The sequence below is a fragment of the Camelus ferus genome, chromosome 1 (assembly GCF_009834535.1).
Source record: "Camelus ferus isolate YT-003-E chromosome 1, BCGSAC_Cfer_1.0, whole genome shotgun sequence".
In the NCBI taxonomy this organism is placed as follows: domain Eukaryota; kingdom Metazoa; phylum Chordata; class Mammalia; order Artiodactyla; family Camelidae; genus Camelus; species Camelus ferus.
Genome location: NC_045696.1, coordinates 77,233,926 through 77,254,536, shown reverse-complemented (window position 1 = coordinate 77,254,536; position 20,611 = coordinate 77,233,926). Strand labels below are relative to the sequence as shown.

The 20,611-nt window shown below is 34.3% G+C and overlaps 1 long non-coding RNA gene across 1 annotated transcript in view; it reads right to left on the bottom strand.

The window, feature by feature from the left end:
- Positions 1–20,611, bottom strand: part of LOC116665017 — a 471,111-nt gene that overhangs the window by 359,358 nt on the left and 91,142 nt on the right. The gene's annotated exons all lie outside the window — the stretch shown is intronic.

The following is a 20,611-nucleotide window of genomic DNA, read 5'->3' as shown; positions in this document are numbered from 1 at the left end:
TAGAGTGGCCAGTGAGGTGAGCGTAATCCTGACAGAAAAAGAATATTCCAAATGACCCGGAGGTTGTTACTTCAAGGAACTAGAAGAAAAGAGATTCCACGTATTGGTTTAGGAAAGATTTTGAGAAGCACAGATTTGGGGAGAATTTCAGCAGTTCATGTTGGCTTTGAGTTTCCTGCCTGCCAGAAAAAAAGAGGCATGGTAAAATGTATGACTTAGGGCATCCAAACAAAATTTCTTCAGGGAAGTGAAGTCTTTTGTTAGAAGTGGCAAGTCCTTTGACACTGGTGACATCCATGGGGAGGGAGTCCTTCTTAAGCAGAGGCTTGGTCTCTCTACAAACCTTTTCTGACTCTTTCTCTTAGCAGGCAGAATGACTTGTTTCATTATTTTGGGGAAAAAAAATGAGGTATGCTTGGCTGTACTGTGTTTCCTTCTGTAAATGTGGGAGTAGCATTTGGAAATTTTTCTGCTGTTTCAAGAAAAGCCAGATTCTGAATTCCTTTATATAAAATCTTCCAGTCTTTAACTAGGACAGCTAATTAAAATTTTTAAAACTACTGTTCACTCTAAAAATAGAATGACTATATTCTGAATTGAGCCCTTTCATTGTCCACTATTTGAGACTTTTATCCTAAACCTAAACTTAGAGAGCACAGTATAAACTTTTGCTGACACAGCAGATGGTGAACTAAGCCAAATGAGCTTAGCTACCAATATGTCAGCAGCACTTCTGGCTTTTATTCATTAGGTGAAAGAAAGTACTTGTAGCACTTTACAAACATATTACTTATTTTGACTCAATAATAGGCCAATTACATTTCTGCATTTGGTATTTCTGTTATTGAAAAATAAATTGTAGGAAAATCATACTGAATCTCTTGAGACAGGAAATAGTATATCTGTTTATATACCATACTCAACTAGATCCATCCAAACAAAATGCAATAGCTAGAGGTAGATATTTATTTCCTCTGAAATTTGTTTTCCATATTTATATTCATGCTATTTTTCATTTTTCACAACTATGCAAAGTTGCAGTGACAATGTCTTATAAAAATGTTTGCTTTATTCCCTTTTAAATTATTCTTTCATGGTGTATTATAATTTAATAAAACTGAATTAAAAAAAGAACCATCATTATAATCTCTGTAATCTAACAGCAATTTGTCAACTCTTGTTCCTAATATAAAATTAGCATGTAATTACACCATATAAACTTGAGGAAAGAGCAAGTGGCAAATAATTTTTAATTGTTGATATGCTAAACATTCTATTATCATCCATTATTATGAATAGCTTTCACATATTAAGACACAGATTTCTTCCTTTGAATTACACTAACCCAGTACTGTGGTGTCGTGGGGTCTGTAAATGTGCTGATATTGATGGGGACAAGTAGTAAACAAACCTACTCAAGGCCTCCCCAGGAAATGATGGCTTGAGCTGAGATTCTGAGGTTTGGGTCATTTTGATTTGTGCTTCCAGTTAGATCTTTTCTTTTAATTTATTATTTGTGTAATTAAAAGTGCTTGAGGTAACATAAGAAATCACAGGTACAAACTAAAACTAGAAAAACAAAACCAAATAAAAGGAAAGGTTGAGAATTAAGTACAACATAGTAGATGACATAAAAAAAATAGCTGTTTAACTTGTTATTTAATAACAAAAAAAGTCCACATTGATACGGAAAGATCAACTTTTTCAAAGCATTTATTATGTCTCCTGACATTTGATCAGCATTATTAATGGCATAGTCCCATCTCTGAAGGAGCTCATGATCCCTACTAATTAGGACTTCTGATAAAGTCAAGAATATGCCATTTGGAAATATAAAAATGACCCTCTGTTCTAGAATGTGAGATATTATTAGGGATAGTTTAAATGGGCAGAGATTGAAACAAATTCTGGCTTACTTCTGTGTTTGTCTCTCTGTGTGCCTTCTGTTAAAGGATGGTGAAATTCTGATGCTAACCTCAGGATGTGGATTTGGGAGATGAAGAGCCAAAGAGTCTACTTTCTGAATATTGAGTTTATGTTATGGCTTCTCAATCCTGGCTGTATCCTGAACCACTTATATAAGAAACTCTGGAAAGCAGATTGGCATCAATCTATTTTACCAGTTGCCCAAGTGATCACATTATAAAGCCAGGAGATCCAGCCACTGATCGAGGCTAGAAAGGGTACATATGGTCTGGCATAACTCAACAGATAGATCATTGCATCACTGAGTAGAGATTTAGAACCAAAATACATCCGTACATACAGCTGCAGACAGCAGAGCTTTCAGGGTATCAGACTTTTGATGTAATTAACCAGCACTATATGAAATGGCCTTAAATAAAATTATATAAAAGCAGATTTCTATATTTTAACAAGAAATAGATGATAGAATGGAGTAAAGAACATAAGAAGTTTGGGGAGGGAAAGGCAATGCCTATGAAAAATAAAAGAGAGAGAATAAAGTAACTATACTTCAATTAAAAAAATAAAATAAAAAGGAGAGGAAGTAGGATTGGATAGAGAAAGTCTTTAGACCACGATGTTGATCTGACACCTGTGAAAGGATTGAAAAGAGAACAGGATCGAGCAGGGAGGTCTTTACACAGATCTTGACTAAGTTTTGGCCCCGAAGTTGAGTACAATAAAGACTGCCAGTTAGAGTTGCCCGGCATTGGATTGAATGAGTCTGGCCCTATTCCCACTGCTGTGCCAAGTTATCAGTCAGGGGCTGACCGGGAAGACCTTAGACCCATCAGGAAAAATGAGGTGAATCCAGAAGCTTCTACAAGCTGGGGTGATAGCTAACTACATTATTGTAGCTGGAAGGCCAAGTTCGTTCTTAAAAGGAGATTGAACTGCTGGGTTTCCATGACTACCACAAAATGTAGAGAACACATTTCAGTATTTTTAACTTCTCCTTCCAATTAGCATCCTCAACTCATAAACCATTGGTGTGAAGTTATTATTTCCCAGCAAACACATTTAGCCAGCAAATCCAGGGGAGGGGACAATAACGTGACCACTGTATATCTCCACAGCTTAATGTTTGCCCACATCCCTGACTCTTGGTTAATCATGAATTTGTTTGTTTGTTTGTTTGTTCTTGTGGGGAGGACTTCGTATTTTTATACAACTTTATGGACATCTCAATCTCATAGTACTACTTTCTATACTCAGAAGGCCTCAGTTATCCAGCCGGTCTGGAGAATGCTATTGTGTAGACAAGAAAAAGTCAATATTTAAAATGAACACATTATTCTTGCAACTGTTCTTTAAAATATTTCTAGATTATATTACACATTCTCTGATTAAATAGAGTTTTAGTGCTAATTGGCTTATCTTTTCTCAAGGAACAAGTATTCTGACCATATTCAATCATTGTGCTAGGCTACAGTTACAGACGAATCCAAACACTGTGCTTAATTTGCTGACCAGTTTATGTCATGGTACATGTACACAACCAAATCTCAAAATGCTTTTTATTCTCCTCTTTCACTGATGTGTGTAATAGACTGAACTCTTCAACTGGATAGAAAATCTTAAAAAGTAATTATTGAATCTAAGGTTAAGCAATATTTTCATAAGTTATATCCTCAAAAATCCTACATTTAAAAAAAAATCAGTGCTTTTTCACTTTTAACTGACATTTGAAGGATTATTTAACACAATCACCCACTTTCTTCCCCAAGGCATATTCAATCACCTATTTTAATCACGTCAACTTCTTAAGAAAGCATCACCTTTTGTGAAATACCAGGATTGATTTTTTTTTCCAACACAAATAGTCCTTGACTCATTGCTATTTTGCCTTGCTCTAACAATTAAATACAGGTTACTATGAGCAGCATGCAAGGTGATGCAGGAATGTCTAGTACCTTGATACTTTAGGAGTAATGTAGCCAACCTAAAAAGCTTTATTATGTTCAGCATGCAAGCAAATAACTTTTAGGCAGAACTAGGCAAAACACCACTCCAGAAACAATTTTCCCAAATTTTGCCATCCCAACACCTTTTGGAGGTTATGTTTTAATCAAAGCCAGTCACCGATACAATGTTAAATTTACCAAATGGACTCTTAGAACAAAAAATATATATATAATATAAATATATGTTACTTATATATATTATTTATTTATTATTTATGTTATTGTTTATATATTATTTATTATATATTATTTATACACAGTATATAAATATATATATTATATATTTAAATGCAAATAATGACAAATTTTATCTCCTGGCTTAATAAAAATAAATTGTGTTTGTATGCATTTTTAAGGAACAACTTTTGCCCAGGATATATGGTAGCAAGTAAATAATCTAACGTAAGATGTTAGATTAGATCTTAGTACAATTGTCACCACTAGGTCAACACTAAAAGGGAAGAAAAGGAGGAAAATTTCAAGTCTAAAATTCATTAATTTGGATTAATATTTTAATATTTGTTCTTTCATTCAACAAATATTTGTTGAGTTACTCATTCATGACAGACATTGTTCTTTGAGACTGAAATACTACACTAAACAAAGCAAAGCTCCTGTACTCATTGTAACTTACACAGTAGTATGTTTAGGGGGATCCAGTAAACAGACAATAAACAAACAAGTAGAAACAATGAATAGGACCAAACTGAGATAAGTACTACAAGGTAAAATAAAGCAAAGTTAATAGTGGAGATGGAATGTTATTTTAGACGGATGAATGATAACACTATTTTGCAATGGCTCCCCACTCCCAATTCAAAATAGCATAAAAAAATAGAAGAACCAGTGGAATGAGATCTGTCTGCAAGTCTCAGAGGTTTCTTTTTGTCTCTTTCTTATTGTGGTAAAAGAAAATTTTGTTAATTTATTTTTTTTCCTGATAGTAATAATACTACAATCAAGAAAAGAGAAATGACAATTAAGGTGTGAAAGTTTTATAAGTAATGTTGGTCTACTATATTTTAAGATACAACAAACATATTTGATAAGATTTTAAAGAATTTATATATGTGAATCTTTTAATAAACAAACATTATTACTGTTTATTTGAATGCTAATCATTTCTTTGTTTGATTTAAATATTTGCTATCAATTTTAAATAATGAAGGTTAAAATTACAGTGGGGTAAATATTCCAGGAACTTTACCTTTTTATCTTGTTTTTTGATGAAAGAAATATTTTAAGTTACTTTTAATTTTTATTGAGAAAATATGCATATATCATCATAGTACAGTTAGCTATATTTTTGCAAACTTAACACAGCCATGTAAACAGCACCCACCCCCATATCAAAGTCTAACACTATCCTGACTTCTACCAGCTTAGTTTTTCTGTTTTTATTCTGATGTAAATAGAACCACAGAATCTACACTCTGTGTCTGTCTTCTTTGACCCACCATTATATTCGTGAGATTTATGCATATTATGTGTAGCTGTAATTTGCTCATTTTCATTACTATATAATGGAGCACATTTTATTTGTCCATATTGGAATAACAGATGGAAATTCAGGTATTTTTCAGTTAGGGCTGTTTTGAATAATACTGCTATGATCATTTTACTCCACACCTCTGGGTGAACATATGTATGCATTTCTAAGGGCATTTACATGGGAAAGGAATTGCTGGATCACAGAGTCTCTATGTGTTTAGCCTTAGTACATGCTGGCAAGAGGTTTTCTAAAGGAATTTACTGAAGGAGTTTACTACCGTCAGTATACAAGCGTTCCGATTGCTCTATATCCTTGCTAACACTAGGTATGCTTCTGTTTGGTTTTTGCACTGTTTGCAGTTCAGCCATTCTGGTAAGTATGTAGTGGGATCCCACTGTGGTTTTAATGTGCATTTCCCTGGTGACTAATGAAGCTGAGCATCTATCTCTTCAAGTGTGTATTGGTCATTTGGCTATCATCCTTTAAAAACTGTTCACATTTTCGACTATTTTTTCCATTAGATTGTCCTTTTCTTAGTGCTTCGTAGAAATTCTTCATACATTCTGAATATGAATCACGTTTTCAGAAGATATATTGCAAATGCTTTTAACATTCTGAATATGATTCACATATTGGGAAGATAATATTGCAAATACTTTCTCCTACTTGGATTGCCTGCTCACCTCCTAATGTTGTCTTATTTATATTATTTAGATAGGTCACAAAAAGTTTAAAGCATAACAGCAAAGATGGGTAAACTGGAGTTGATAGAAATTTGTGGCTTCTGATTTTATAAAACATGCTAAAAGAAAATGAAAAAGAAAGCCTCAGATTGAGGGTGGGGCAGGGCACAAAAATTTGCTGTACAGAGATGCAAATATACACACAAGAGAATTGTTAACGTTAAAAAGAATGATCGTACCAAGCATTGGCAAGCATTCAAAAAAGCTAGAAATTTCATGTATTTCTAATACAAATGCAAAGTGGTATAGGCAGTCTGGAAAACAGTTTGGAATTTCTTATAAAGTTTGACATTCATTTACTACATGGACCATTAATCTCACTCCCAGAAGTTTCTCCAAAAGAAGTGAAGAAGCACGTTCATACAAAGGCTTATCTGCAAATATTCAAGGTAACTTTATTCACAATTGCTCAAAACAGGAAACAATCCAGGGCTTCTGTCTCCCTTTTTAAGGCAGATTGGATGAGCAGCTGAGACTAAGACCCAGTGGGCTTCTGGTTCTTCCCTGTAGCTCAGGCATTTCCTTTCCATGCTTTTGATAAGAGCCCGCCTGTCTCAGACTCCTTAGACAGAGTGCTTGTAAGAAATGTAGTATTTCCTTCAGAGGTTTGGAGGTTTGCTCTTGGTTTACTGCACTAATTTAAAGTTTGGCAAATATTTTGCAGAACCACTAGCCATGAGTTTGAGGCAGGCATATTTCTGAAGTGGGACTTATTTTCCTAAATAATGGGAAATTTCAAATCCAACTTCTTGAAGCTCTCTACAACCTATACGATCTAGACTTCAACAAGTGTATGGTAGAAAAAAATTGGCCTTTTGGATCCTTTAGAGACCAAAAATCTTCCATATTGAGCTCAGCAAGCAGAATCACTGCTAGCTTCCCTTCCCCCTGTAGTATTCCTCTGCTTGGGCACACCCAACTGTCAGCTCAATTTGAATCTAGAAATGACCTCAGAGAAGGAAATGACCAAAATGTTCATTCATTTCATCCTCTCTGCTTCCACAGATCTCCAATGCTTTTAAAAACATAATTTTTGCAATTAGACTGGCTTTTATGTTATAATGGTGATGTGGTCTACAGCATCTACTGTTGCTTTCTTATCTTCTATAAATGTTTATGTTCAGTTTTCTAAAAAGTACTTTAATGCTTTCTCCTTCTAAATTAAAACAGATTTTTAAAGTGTCAGTAAGTTATTAAACTAAAAACTGAGAAACAGTCCTAAATTTTAAAAATATGTGAAATATTTCATGTAAAAATTACTTTGATGTTCTAATATTTGTTTACCCTTTTGAACTTTGTCATTGGATTTATTGTCTTAATAACTTCACAAACTGCCACACTATTATTTTCTACAGTACAGGTTGAATCACAACTCTCCCCTTTGGGAAACCTTTAATTTGTCTCTTTGTTTTAAAGAATAAAATTCGAATTCCTTTGATGGAACTGAAGACTCTCCATGATTTTATGTTAATTACTTTTCTAGGGGCTATTTCCTACTGCATCTGTCTACTCATCTGAATCACTGACCATTCCCCCTTAATTCATTCTCTGGATATACCTGTTCTCACTTCCCTCTGAACTCTGTTGTTTCTAAGTGGAACACAACACTCAACTGCTCCTTTCTACCTATCAAAGACTTACTTTTTCTTTCATGAGTTAAGTCATAGGAGTCCTCCTCCGCTGAGACTTCCCTAATCAAAAATACACTCATTTGCCTTTAAATTTCAATCATTCTTTATGTCTCTTATTAGCACTTAGTTTTTCCTACCTTTCCTTTAATACTCAGTGGTCTTTAGATTTTTCCCATGTTAGTATAAAACTCTTAAAAGGAAACCATACTCAGTCATGTGTGAATTTCTCACATACCATTCATGGAGTTTGTACTAAAATATTTTTTGAGCAAATATGACCAGTGATTGCTTTTAATTACGGAATATAGTTCATTGATAGGAAAGAGCTCTAATATTTTACAGTTAAAATCCATTACTTTAAAATGGACATTTCATCATTGCATTTCTAGCCAATTACCCACTGTTTAAATATCTAAAAGTGTAAATGTTTAATTATTAAAATATACTTGTTTTTCCTTTAAAAGTAAGTTTTAATTATCATCTTTCCTAAAATCTTTTCCTACTTCATCTTTTGAAATAAAGGAGTGTTTTACATGAAGTGCAGTTCAACATAGTGATAATTTGAATGATTTCTACTTTTCAGTGTACTGAGATCAGAGTCTTGGATGAAAATTCATTAAGTAAATTTGCATTTCCAACTTGCAAAATATTCTCATGTATGCCTTAATTTTACAAGTAATATATTGCTGACTTTACTCAGACTAGTCAAATACAGAACATGCATTGCTCAGTTTGGGCATCAATATTGTTCTCTAAGAGGAAAAGTAAGAGCAGTTTCTGACTGCAAGAAAATTATAGTCCTTCCTATATTGTAAATATCAGAGGCGTCACGAGGCAGACAGAGTTGTAAAACGTCTATCTTTCAGTAGCTGGACAATAAAGAGAAAAATGAGCACCATCATGAGTGTTAATGTGCACAAAAACAAAATGTTCAATAAAAATTATTAATTATGTCTAGTTTCGCATTTTTCATATTTATGCACGTAATATATTTCAACTAATTTTTTTGTACCTTTAGAGATGACAATATAAAAAGCATGATGAGGAGAAAGCCACACAGTCAATCAAGATGCCTCAGCTCAGTTGTTCACAGCAGGGAGATTAAAGTAATCTCAACATTCTCTTGATTTCCTAAAATTTAACAAGTCATATTCTCTGCTAGTAAATGTTACTGGGAATCAGTAATCCCAGCTGACGGAGGGATTTGAGGAAAATTATCAACTTTTATTTGAGATATAAAATTGAAAATGTGAGTAGAAATAAATCTCTATATGTTAAAAAAAAAAAAGGTAGCTCTTTATATAATAGATTTATAAACTTAGATTCCTAAAAGAGCCCTTGGAGGCAGACTACAAGAAACTTGCATCTGAAGAATGAGAAAGCTGAGATCCAGAAAAAGTGAAGAGATGGCCACAGTTATAAAACATACGCCATCAGAATAAGGAATAGAGAAACTGCTTCTAGACAGAATTAAGACCCAAATCTTCTGCAAGCAATTGCAAGCAAATCTTATATACAGGAATTTGTTTCCTATTATTTTAATCTGATTAGATCAGTTGGATGTCTTTGTCTATAAACACTTTCCAAAGTAACAAAAATCAAAAAGAGAAGATTTAGCTTAAATTTTCCAAATGGTTTCATTTATTTTTTGTCACAGGCAAGGTTCTCTTGCCTGTGATGCTGAATATACATAAAAGCTAAAATTTTGAATTTTTCAAAAGTTTCTATTCAAAATGTATGTTTTATGGAGGAAAGCTAATTCGGTTTCAAAATTTAGTGTTTGGAAATAGAACAAGGTGTGCCTTGCTGCCTTCATCTGTAGGAATTCCTGATCTCAATGGCTACTTTCTATAAAAAGTAAAGATGTCTGGAATTTGGTCTTAGCTACTTAGTTCAGTGGATCTTAGCAGCTACATAGTTTCCTCTCTACCTGCCTGCTGACTGCACCGTCCCAGCAAGTGCCTGCTTATAGAGGCAATACCTTTGCTCCAGCCTTCTCTGGTTCCCATAACTAACCCTGAGTCCTCTCATTTCAGGCTTGTTCTGGATGAAGCCTGATTCTTATCTACTTTCAGACCCCCTGCTTTTCCAGTCTCTGTGCCCTCCCAGCTGATGGAGATGAGCTGCTCCACTGCTGTCTGCAAAAGGGTGAAAGAATTCTAGTCTAAACCATTCTCGCCATTTCTCTCCAAGAACAGCAGCTACGGGCAGCAGTTGGGGCTGCCATTAATAAAGAGCACGTCAATCCACTCACAGGGAAGGACTGGCTTACATGGGATTTCCTGCTGTTGCTGTCACTAACAGAGATTCTTAATGTAGGAAATTTTACACATTCTGACTTCACTGCAAGCCTGGCAATGATATTCCTGGTAAAAAATGCATTAGGCAGCACAATGACTTCAACAGTTCATTTTCCACTCCCTCAAGACATACTCTTTTTTGCAGATGTGTGGTCCCAGAAATGCCCACTGACTGAGACATTTTGTGACAGTTAGCTACCACTTGTTTCTTGGCCTCTGAGAAATGACAATGGGAACCAATGCTGAATTTTTCTTTCGGGGATAAGGCTTGGGAGAAGTAGCAGAAATAAAACAGGAGAGAAGTAATTCAGGTTGGGCATATTTGAACACTCATAATAAACTTAGTCAATATTAATGGAGGCATAACTGCCAGATCAATTCAAACAATTATCCCATCATACTTTGCACTGGAAAGTGCACATTTACAGGCAGCCTAGAAAAAGCACTGCAAATGAAATAAGATCAGATTTATCACAATTCCACTCCCAGGTCTATGGTTTATGTTTAAATCCCAAATATAATAGCTATGCTTGGAATGACACATGAGTTTTAACCACTTACCCTGTGATTATCTATGATTACCTAAAGTTCAATTGCAGCATAAATATATATAACTGGAAAGACTTGCAATCCATTTATTCCTCTGGATGTTCTACACTTTACTGTAGACCTAGTAAAGAGACAAACAAACAGAACTCTGGGTACGCAGAACATAAAATTCTTGGTTTCCTAGAGAATTGCCTTTACTGATCCAGGATTTGGTGTCAGGACATTGACTCTATCAAGATATACTATAAATAAAAATCTGATGAAATTTATGGTTATATCTTTTATGGAAATGTTCATTCCCACATAGTCCTCTGTATATTTTTTAAGGATACAACAGAAACTCTTTATTCTTAGTGCCAAGTCTAGTCATATTTTAAAAAATAATTTGACTTAAAAAAATCTCATTGTCTTTATGAACCTAATCACTGGCCATTGTTTCAGGCTAAGAGTATCTGGATCATATCTGTGGCCATCTATAGGAAGTACGTCATTTTTATTTTATTGTTTTTACTGGCCATTCTTGACTTACTTCATATTCTCAGGCTTGATTATTTTTTTTTTTATTTTTCTCACATTTAAGGTATATGATTGTATGTGTGTACCCTGAAAAAAGGTCTGAAATACTTCCTGAATCAAGTTGGAATACAAATAAGCAAATAAATACATAGCTTTACAACTATGACTGAACATGAGTAATTTAATTCATCTCTTTAAACATATTTTATATGTAAAATTGGAATCCTAACTACCTCATATAAATTTTTAGAATTAAAATAATATAACATCTTAAGTACCAAATGTAGTGCCCGGCATCTAGTAAACACTTAATGAAAGTTCATTATATCTGAAATTTTATTTAGTCCTGAGTGCAGCATTTCAAGAGAGTCACTGACAAATAAGAATGTAACTAAAAGAGAGCTGTGACTGATGATGGTTTGAGGGGGGAAGAATGGCATAGTATATTATAGATATGATAGATAGATAGATAGATATTATAACAAGTGATCTTTTTTCTTTTAAACAGAACTCCAAAATGCATCCGTGTGTGAGTGTGTCTGTGTGTGTGTGTGTGTGTGTGTGCTTACATGCGTGCACTCTTGAGCATGTGTGAATAAGCAAAGATGACACTATGGAAGACTGGTTGCCTGTGAGAGCTGAAATTAGAAGGCAGAAGAGACTACTTCACCTTTTCATTTATATATATTCTTAAACAGGAAAAATGAAGACAAGATGTAAGGACCATTGGAAATTTCTACAACTTTTTCCCTTTTTTCTTTTTTTTTTTCTTAAATAATTAAATCAATCACTAAGAAAGAATGGAGATAGGAAGATAAGGAGTCTGGAAATCATTTTATAATAGGGAAAAAATTCTAGGCTATTTAGCCTGAAGCAGAGATAAAGAAGGAATTATGATTGTCTTCAAATATTTGAAGAACTCTCAAATGAAAGATAATTTAGACTCATTCTATAATGTTCCAAAGAAGGAAAAATGATCTTGATAGAAAAAATAAATGAGCTAACAAGAGTAAGCAAATTTTGAAAGAGTTGCCACTCAATGTTAGCTTTAAGAAAAGGTCAGAGGTTCATTATTCAAGGGTATTATACACAAGTTAAAATTACTAAGGTAGATGAAATTAGATTCCAAAACAGCATCATCACCGCTATTGACTTTACATGATAAATGATATCTTCTGCTTTGGAATACCAAAATTTGCAAAATGGACCAACAAAAACTGATTGAGTAAACAGTACATTCTAGGTAATATACTATACATTGGGAATAAAAGGGTAAATAATATATATCCAATATTTCAAGAAGCTCATGGTCCAATTAAAAAGATATTCATAAATAAGAAATTTTACAATAAGATAATTTTTAGGACAGAAATATACACAAGGCATTACCGAAACATCGCAAAGAGAATGACAGACTTAAAATTAAATAGTGACTTCCATTAGGTATTGATAACATTTATTTTGAAAGGTCACTAGCTGATTTTGTCAACATAAATCTGTACATAAGAAACGTCTGCAAACTGTTAACTTTGAACATAATCTGGACATAGCTGTATTTCTAAGGTATTACACAGATAGAAAAGATTGCTATAGTATCCCAAGGTATTCAAAAAAGAAGTATAGAAATGCTTAAGAGTCAAGAAAAATTAAAGACCTTTCAATGTGGTGAAAAGGCTTGACTACAGGCTAATTGCAAAGGAGGCAATGATGCAATTCCAATTTTGAAAGGTATAAATTATGCAAGTGATTTCAACAGCAGGGGGGTTATTTGTCTTGATGTGAAGAAGTTACAAAGCTCATGAATTTCAAATCTGTAAATTAAGAACAAAGGATTTACAGCTTAGTTAGAAGCAAATGAAAGACAAGTTATGCCAATAGAGGTCAATGCTATGGCTCACTCCTACCTCAGGGATCTTTTATTCAGTGCCACTCTCTCCCCCTACTCTACCCAAAAGGTGAAAAAGTTCTCATGGATCAAGTCCAAGGACATAGATGACAGAGGTGACACCAGTCTGAATATTTGGAGACATTTAAAAATAGGTTGAAAGTTCTCACATTTGCTTGCTATATTTTAGGTGTTGCCCATTAAATTCCTTCTCATGGTCATTTTCTTTTTGGTTTGCTTTTCTTCCCCTTACCCTCTCCCCCAAGTAGCTAGTGAAATAAGAGGGCTCTGCTCTAGATCTAAGACAGGTAAGCTCAGTTTTTCATGTTAACAGGTCATACCACAGCTGCAAGGTTCTGCAAGGAACCCAAATGTACTGTTCCTCATGTGTTTTCCATAACATTATCTATTATAATTTGTTTAAATACTATTTGTTCACAATGTGCCAAAAAATTATCTAGTTCTGTCTTTATTTGTAATAGAACTAAAAACAGCAGGTAAAATAACCATACCTGCTGCTCTGGCCCAATTTCTTCCCGCTACCGCTATCAGTCCTACCAAGTGAACCAGCTATGTTAGACTGTCAAAGGAAATAAAGAAGTATCGACCAAAAGAAGGTCAATCCAATATTCACATCAATATTACCTATACTCCATTATTACCTACATTCCACACTGTGTGGCTCTCTGTGTTTACATTTTTCCTCATATTTTATTACAGTAGATTCTGAATACACCACAGCCAAATAAGTAGAACAAGAATGATTCAAGGGAATTGCACTAGGAGAGCTGCATTTTAGACATTTACCAAGTGGGCAAGTTTAGTAACAAAGTCAGATTTCTGAAAGGACCAGAATTTGATGGAGATAAACACCAGGTCAATAGGCTTTAAATCACAGAAAAGATGGAAAGTGGCAAGTAAAACTGAAGTGGTTCTTTGTTTAATTTTAATTTCTCTGCCATCTTCTATTTTTCCTTAATTAAAACATTTTTGAAAATCACTTCAATAAAATGCTCTTTCTGAGGGAAAATAAATGCAAATATATGCTTTTTAATTCATCATACTCTCATGAAGTTTAATTAAAATAATTTTTTTTGCAAATGTATGATTCTATAATCCTGTGTTGTTTTATTAGTTTGGCTTTCATAGATGCCTTTAGAAAGGCTGTTATCATAAAAGGAAATGCAGTTATCATGTGTATCATGCCCATAATTATGGAACAGTACATTTCAATTAGTCAGTTTTTTCTCCTAGGAAATGTTATTTACCATGGCTATATTGTTTGTTTCATCATCACCAGACTACTTTTTATCAGTCCATTGCATTAGACCAACTTTACCTTAATTTTATTTTCTTGCTTGTAAATCCTAAGAACAATTAAAAAAATGCTTCTGAAGGATCACATATTTTAAGCAGCAATTTATTACTATTAGGGTAATCTGTGCTTCAAAATTCCCATGCAACATTTTGTGATCATAACTGCCAAACCACCAGCAATGGCTTAAACCAAATAAAAGGTAGAACAAGGATATGTAAAGTCAGCCTCAAAAGCCTTAAGACCTTAGTTAAAACGCTCCCTAATGCTATCATCACCTTGATCCAGCAGTTTGACTTCCCTCCCTTTCTGCTGTGACAGATCGTTTTCTCTGGCACACCTTCTGCTGGCTTCTTGTTCACCTTGTTGTTGTTGTTTCTCTTCTGTCTTTATTTGTAGACTGAAAATTCAACTATTTCTAGAAAACTTTTTAAATCTATCTTTAAATCTTTAACATAAATTAAAGTTGAAAATGATGGGGGTATATGTTAAATATTCATAGGTTGATGTCTTGAAAACTATCATTTTAACCCACAAAATTCACTGGTATGCTTTGTGATGCTGCCAGAATTGGAGGATTTCCCTTTTTGTTTGTTAGACTTGATTGATTTTTGTAAATACAATAAACCAGAGGTGTCAGGATATCAAGAGACAGAGCTAAGTCAAAAGTTGTCTTTTCTGTTTTCTTTTCCCTCTAAACAAAGCATCATTAAGTAACAGAAACATATGGTCAACTCTGATTTTCTGTTTGTGCGGCAAAGACATCTTTTTTTTAGAATTTTAACCCATCAAGTTGAAGAAACAGACTAAAAAAATGTCCCACAACCGAAGCCAAATGCAATGGGCATGGCTGGGTAACTACTTCAAAGAAGCGATGGGTTCTGGCCCCTTTAATAACCTTCCCAGTGTCTGAAAGATGAATGGTGCTGATATCCAGTTACAAGCTTCCTTTCATTATACTGCAATTATCAAATACAAACACATTTAGAAAAGCAACAATTTCTGAAGTTTTTACATTTTTTCTTACTTTCAGTACCTCAATACATCTGACAAGGTCTGAGCTAACTATATGCAGTTTGAGGATAACCTATCTTTGAACAAAGAGTGATAACCTTAAGTAAGAAAAAGGTCTTAATTCAGCTAAACTCAAACTTATTGAAAATAAGTACCCATTACTTAAATTCACTGAAGATCTTGATTCTTTACAGATGTTATCCGAAGTTCTATCCTTGATCCCCAATCAGTCTAAAGGTACAGTCTCAAATCATGAAAATATAGCTTAGTTCATACCAAAAAAAAAAACGTGTTTTAAATACAAATTCTTATATATATTAAATATTCTTCTAAATATCTTTGGTTTACCAAGAAAAAAATAAGATTTGAAGAATTTGGGATGCGTTATCAGAAGGCCTGATTTCGACTCCCAGCTTAGCCAATTATTAGCAACACAACAGAGGGGCAAGTCAAATATCATCTCTGAACCTCAGTTTTTACATCTATAATAATAATAATAATAATAATAATAATACTTTACAGAGTTGTTTAAAGGAGCAGTTGTGAATACGAGTAGAGGTTTATTTATATGGCTATATATTTTGTTCACATTTATTCAGATCTAGTAGGAGCCAGGTACTATATAAGGAACTGAGGCGCTTGGAAGAGATGATGTCTATAAATTTGAAGTCTGTAGCCTGAGTGCGAAAGACAGATGCATCAATATCAATATCATATGGCAACACTGTAATTGAGGAAAGCTCTAAATACAGTGGTGCCTCCAGCTAGAGGGTGACCAGTTCTGTCTTTGATGTCAGAAAATTTCATCAGGGACAATATTTGAGGCAGCGTCTTGAAAGAAGAGTTTTCCTTGGGGAAAGGGATTCACCATGGAATAAACACCACATATACATGCATGAGAATGGAGGGGTAAGAGAGAAAATGATGCTTAAGAAAATGTGAGACACTTGGGTGGATGGAACATTGAGTCTCTGGGAAAATGGTAGCTGATGGGGCTTGAGAGCTAAAATAGGGACAGACTGTGAATAGCGACTTCCTGATACAGAAAGACATTCAAACTTGATGTGAAGGATGCTAATGAGCTATAAAACCATAGCACTGTAGGAAAACGAGTCTAGGGATAGCAAGAAGAAGAGTTTGCTGTTCTCAAGTCTAGTCATAGAGATCAAGTACCAACTGTAGCATTTCAGGTGTGAGGTGATGAGGTCGCGTCAGATCAGATAAAGGACCGAGGCCAGTGTTTGGAACTAGATGATGTGTTTGGTTTGGAACATGCTTAATGCTGATGACCATATTAGGTGTGCTGGGAAGAGAACAATTGGAAAAATAGTTGCTTGTTCCACTGAAACTTTTATTTCAAAGTAAAACTTTCTCAACATTTAATGTCTTCCTCTTGCAATAGGGAAAAAAAAAGTCAAAGCTCTGCATCCAAGGCATTCCACAACCTCTATTTCATCAGCATCATCTCCAATTGATATCTAGGCTTCAATAATTTGTAGCAATTCCCCAAATGGGTGATATTCTTTTTAGGCTCTGTATCTTTGAACGCTCTGTTTCCTATGCCTAAATATTTGGCTTTCTCTTTAATACACTCATTACTGAGATTACTGTGATAACGTGAACCCTATTTGACTATATTCTACATCTGTTTTCTCCCTCTGACACACGATAGGCACACAAGGACATTTTATCAAATAAATGAATGTGTAAATGAAGTACAAAGCTTTATATTAGAGCAACTTTGCATTATGAAGGTCTGTCTGTAGCAAATATTTCTTCTAAGAATTTGCATAGTTAATAGGACTGAGTGGAGTCAGTATACTAGACATTATTCGTGTATATTTTGGGTGTCTTTTTCTAAAAATAATGGCAAAAGGGGGTCAAAGTTTCATAATTATAAACATGATCAAAAATACAAAAATCAAGTACTTTATTAAAATACCTCTAATTTCCGTTAAACTATTCTTTGATACATTATGCAACTTACATGCTTAGACTGACAGGTGCTTATTCTCTGTCAAATGCAATGTAAGTACCAATCTATGTTTTGATGATATGAAATGTAAAGATTTTGCAGCTCATCTTTTCTTGGCATCCTTGCCCTCATCACCTTCACTGCCTTGCACAGGGGAGCACTGTTTGAGAATGACCAAGAAAATGAGGCACAGAAATAGCAAAGTGAATGCCATTACCGTACATTAAAAGAATTACCTCACCATCAAATGACTTTTCTGTTCTCTTCCTGACCACCTAAATGAATAAAGCAGGATAATGACATTCTCATTATTTTAGGAACACATTTGCATTCGTAATGAAAGAGTCCCTAAAGGGCACAGACACCACAGAGGCAACTGTCTGAATTAATTAAAACTGTTTGCCTGATTAGATAAAGATGCAAGAATAAACTGTATATCAGGAAAAGTTTCTCTCTTTTCATCAAAACACAAGAATAAACTATTTTTAACACAAAGCCTTACAGAATTAATATTTAGAAGACAGAAAAGAAGTTTGCTTTTATTTCTCTACCTTAAAAAAACAAAACTTTCTACAGGCCAATAAAAATAATAGCATCTATATTCTATATTTTGCATTTCCTTCTAAATTCTTCAGTAGGTGCTTAATTCGGTCCAGATAGAATAAGACTCTTCAAAAAGTAAATAACACAAATATCTCAGAATGAAAAAAAATGCATTTAATATTTTTGATTTGAGAATTTTGGTCAATGATTCCTCTAGATTGATTATAATTTCTTATTTAAAAAAATGGATACATGTTTATAAACATAAAGAATCATCTGCTCATATATATAACATTCTCCTCAGGGTCAGAAAGCAATCAAACACTTCTTTCTCATTTAAAAATATGTTTTCAAGTGTGCAAATCAATTTAAATGAGCTATTAATGTACTGTTTAATAGAGCCATTAAAATGTGAATTATCTTGAAATGATTGTGTTTCTTTTCCAATATTTTCCTAATACAGCCTCAGTCACAAGGACAAGAGATGTTTCTGAAAGTAACTATTATCCTCAGTGATAAAAACATTGATTTGAAAAAAAAGAAAGAATACAATAAAAATGCTGGCACATGTCCTTCTAAAATAATTCCACATGAAAACAGGCTCACTTTTATTTTGATCTTCAATTCTAATGAGGAAGTAGAACTAGGTGAGAATGTACAACGCTAACTCACAGCAAACACGCTGTTATGTAGTAAAGTAATGTATGGCAAAGATGGTACTTAGTGATGGTAGAAAACAGAGACTACATGTTTCAGTGGCTTAATAAAAAGTATACGTGAGCAGCCCACTCTCCTGGAGGATGGCACACTGTGGGGTATATGCGCTTGTCTATGTTAAACTAATATTAGAAACCACATATCTGGTGAGTTTACTTTTCTAAAATCCAGTTAAAATGACTCTGAGATGTTGAAATGACTTGTCAAAAATGAAAAATTTCAGCAGATTTTTTCCCTTGTGTAACAGCAGAGACAATTGATTGGCTGACTGTTTTTTTTTCCTTCCAAATTATTTTTTAATACTGGCTGGCACATTTTATAGAATCAGCTTCAAGGTGGTTTTATAACCAATATAGAATATTTTTATCTCAGTGCTGCCCAGGGGACTTCAATAGTAGGCATGTATTAGGAGGGATATAATGAACAGCAAGATATGTTATAAAGGAGATGGTAGTCTAGGATGAAGGGGATTTGTGCAAATAAATAAATAAATAAATAAATAAATAAATAAATAAGAAACAGAAAATGCCCTTTGAAGTTCAGATAATGTTTAGATGAGTTCATGCAGAGGAAGAAAGTTTACTTCCAATTGTCATCCAAGAGAGTCCTATTGGGGTGATGGTGTTTGTTGTAGGTAATATTGGACAAGAAAAGGTAAATTTCAGGAGGCAAAAATTCTCATTAACCGTAGCAGAGAACTGGCAATTCTCGGAGGAATGAGTAGTTTGGTGGATGTCAGCATAAGATGCAGAAAATGGAAGAGAAGAAAGTAAAGATAGAAAGACAGAGACCCATAGAGGAGGGCAATAAATGTGATCCTAAAATCTGGTACATTACCTGCAGGAAACTACAGATAGTTAACAGCATAATGATATCCATGGAACAGTGCTTCAAAGGCTAGTGTGTGCCAGCAAGTTGTAAGATCAGTTGGAGGGGGTGACATGAAGGATGGACATAGGTTTAGTAAGTTACCAGAAAAGTATATGCAAGTTCTGGTTGAGTACACAGGAGGAGGAGGAGCAGCAAGAAATCACGTAAAATCTTAACACTGTGCTGACCCTAGTATTAACATGGAAGCTAACATTCATTAAACTTCTGCTGTGTGTCAGGCCCTGGGCTATGCACGACACACTGTTTAATTATCACTAGACTGTAATCATAAATAGAAATGATATCTACATCTTACAGATGAGGAAATGGAGATTCTGAGAGTGCCCAAGTGGAGGCAGGATTTAAATCCAGAATTTCTGACTCCAAAGTCATGTTGTGAACAACTATAAATGGGATAATTTATTATTCTGAGGAAGAAAAGAAAAATCAGAGATGACTGAGCTTTGAGGATGAGAGACTGGAAGGAGAGTGCCATTAAAAGAAATTGGGGACATTAATCAAAATATTTCTTTCGGTGAGTCTTGGGCCGTGAAGTACTGGGTTTAGTCAAATGGATTTGACCTTATAGCCAAAAAACATCCCTAGGCAGTGAGCCTGCTGAGAGCATTGAGAGGCAGAGGAAAAGGACCTCACACCAACTGACCATATCTACGCCAGCACTCAAAAATGCGATGTGTTTTATTTCTATGCCTGCCAAGAAGGAAGTGATATAATTCCAATTTTCAGATGAAGAAAGGAAGTCCCAGAGCTTAGGCATATTACCCAAAGTTATCTACTGATAAATGACGATGACAAAATTCTATTCTGCATCACCCTCTCATCAGAGTCCAATCCCATTTCAAAATACTCAGGTTCAGACCATTTATAAATCTGCTCATTTAATCATGAAGCACACCTCACTTCCCAAAGAATCCAGTGGCCCTCTCTTCAAAAACAGAAGCTTGCTGGCTCTCTGAGTGAGTGTTAAACTACAATTCTTTCATAATAATTCTATTAAATATTGATAAATGTCTAAATATTGCCTTCTCACTAGGCAGCTATTTCCGAACTCTTTATTGTTAGTAGACACGACTCCCTACACCTGCAGTTCACTAAATATACTCTCAGATGC